Source organism: Vidua macroura, chromosome 1 (genome assembly GCF_024509145.1).
Source record: "Vidua macroura isolate BioBank_ID:100142 chromosome 1, ASM2450914v1, whole genome shotgun sequence".
NCBI classification, from domain to species: domain Eukaryota; kingdom Metazoa; phylum Chordata; class Aves; order Passeriformes; family Viduidae; genus Vidua; species Vidua macroura.
In genome coordinates, this window is record NC_071571.1 from 15,484,472 (window position 1) to 15,486,998 (window position 2,527).

Consider the following 2,527-nt stretch of genomic DNA (forward strand, 5'->3'; position numbering starts at 1 on the left):
AAAGACGTTTAAACCATCCTCTAAAACATTTTATAAAACTTTCCTTCCTCCTTAAATAACAGCACTTCTCTATTTATGTTCTTGCAACACTAAAGCTTGCAAATTATCCCAAATTCTGCAATAGCTCGGGTTTTTTACACTCCCTAACTGTTGGAGTCAACAAACACTTATGAAAATTTTGCTTCTATTTAAAAATAGTCTAGTCCAGATGGCTGTGACATGAGACCACCGCTGTGAAGTTTGTGTGCCTTAAGCAGTCAAAGGCTGGAAAGCCGCCCCATTATGCCCTGCCTGCATTAGGAAGCTTGGTGTTCTCTGGGCTGGTGCTGGCACTGAGGGAGGCAGGCCTCGCTCCTGGTTTGGCAGCACCTCAGCCCTTACCGGGCCGATTTCTCCATGCCCAGCTCTGCGCTTCCTCTGCGTTTTGTGTGTGTCACCATGCTGCCCTCACATCCATCAGGGCTCATCCCCCCCTTTGCATTCTGCTTGGGGATTTGTGAGCATGGCTGTGTCTCCATTCTGCCCAAGCACTGCCACCCTCCCTTTGCCAGGCCCTTTTCCAAGCGGTGCTTTGAGGGCAGGAGAGCCTTTCTCCGTTGGCACTCAAGATAACCTGTTCCTTTCTCCCTGGCTCCCAGGCTGGGCCTGGGGGTGCGGCGGGACAGACACTGGACAGAAGGGTGCTTAACGTGCTGTCTGAAGTGGGCTGACAGGGATAAAAGGCATAGCTGATTGTATGTATTTAGAAAAAGCCCCACAAGGCACCACCCTCTTTTTTTTAGCTGTGTTTCCGTGTCAGGAGATAGGCAGCACTGGCAAAAATACACACCTGGGGCCCAGGGGATCTCCTTAATTTGATATGTGACCTTGGAGGAGATATTTAAACTTTCTATGCTGGGTCCTTTGTGCACATTAGAATTTTCTGTGGTAACCTCCCATCCACAAAAGACTGCAGACAATGGGATCATAGAATCACTAATGTTGGAAAAGGTCTCCAATATCCTTGGGTCCAACCTTTGATCACCACCTTGTCAACCAGACCATGGCATTGAGTGAAACATCCAGTTGTTTTTTGAACACCTCCAGGGACAGAGGAGGTGGGAGGCCAAGAAGTGATCACAGCACTTGGGCATCTCACCAGTGCCAAGCACAGAGGGACAATCATTTCCCTAGTCCTGCTGGCCATGCTGTATTTCTAACACAAGCCAGGATGCCATTTGGCCACCTGGACACACTGGCAGCTCATGTTCAGCCATCTGTCAACCAGCAGCCTCAGGTCTTTTTCCACTGGGCCAATTTTCAGCTACTCTTCCCCCAGCCTGTAGCACTGCAGGGGTTATTGTGGCCCAAGTGTAGGGTCCAGCACTTGGCCTTGTTGAACCTTATACCACTGGCCTCAGTCCATGGATCCAGTCTGTCCAGATCCCTCTGCACAGCCTTCCTGCCCTCCAGCAGATCAACACTCCCACCCAACTAAGTATCAGTCACAAGCTGACTAAGGGTGCCCTTGATGTCCTTGTCCAGATCATTGATTAAACAGGCCTGGGCCCAACACCAAGCCCTGGGGAGCACCACTGGTGACAAGCTGCCAACTGGATGTGGCACTACTCACCAACACTCTGGGGCCTTTCCACCCAGACAGTTTTTAATCCAGCACAGAGTGCACTGCCCAAGCCATGGGCTGCCAGTTTCTCTAGGAGAATGCTGTAGGTGACAGTATCAAAAGCTTTACTGAAGTCCAGGTAGATGCATCCACAGCCTTTCCTCTGCCTACTAGCCCTTTTATTACCAGGTCACTTGGTCTTAAAAGGGATCAGGACAGTCAAGCAGGATCTGCCTTTCCTAAACCCTGGTTGTCCTGTAAGTGCCATGTGATGGCACTCAAGATAACCTGTTCCATAACCTTACCTGGCACCAAGGTCAGATTGACACGCCTGTAGTTCCCCAGATCCTCCTTCCAACCCTTCTGGTACATGAACATTATGCTGGCTAACCTCCAGTTGTTTGGAACCTTCACAGTTAACCAGGAGTGATGATGAAGGATGGAGAGTGGCTTGGCAAGATCTTCTGCTCTTTGACCAACCCCTTCAGAACCTTCAGGGGAATCCCATCCAGCCTCATAGACTTGTGAGGGTCTAAGAAGCTCAGCAGGTCACTGACTGTTTCCTCCTGGGCTGCAGGGGATCTGTTCTGCTCCCTGTCTCTGTCCACCAGCTCAGGGTGCTTGTTGCCCTGAGAATAAACAGTCTTTCTGCTAAAGACTGAGGGAAAGGGAGCAGTCTTGGTGACAATGTTCCCCGTCACTCCAATAAAGGATGGAGATTTTTCTTGGCCCTCCTTTTGGTGTTAATGTAAATATAAAACCACTTCCATTATCTTTCACAGCAGTAGCCAGTTCTAGCTGAGCTTTTGGCTGTGTTGAGCTGGGATTCCTCAACACTGTTTTCCATAGGATCTCACTGGGATGGATCCCACAAAGTCAGCTTGACCAGTTCTGCATCACTTGGAGGCAGGCTTCTTCACTTCT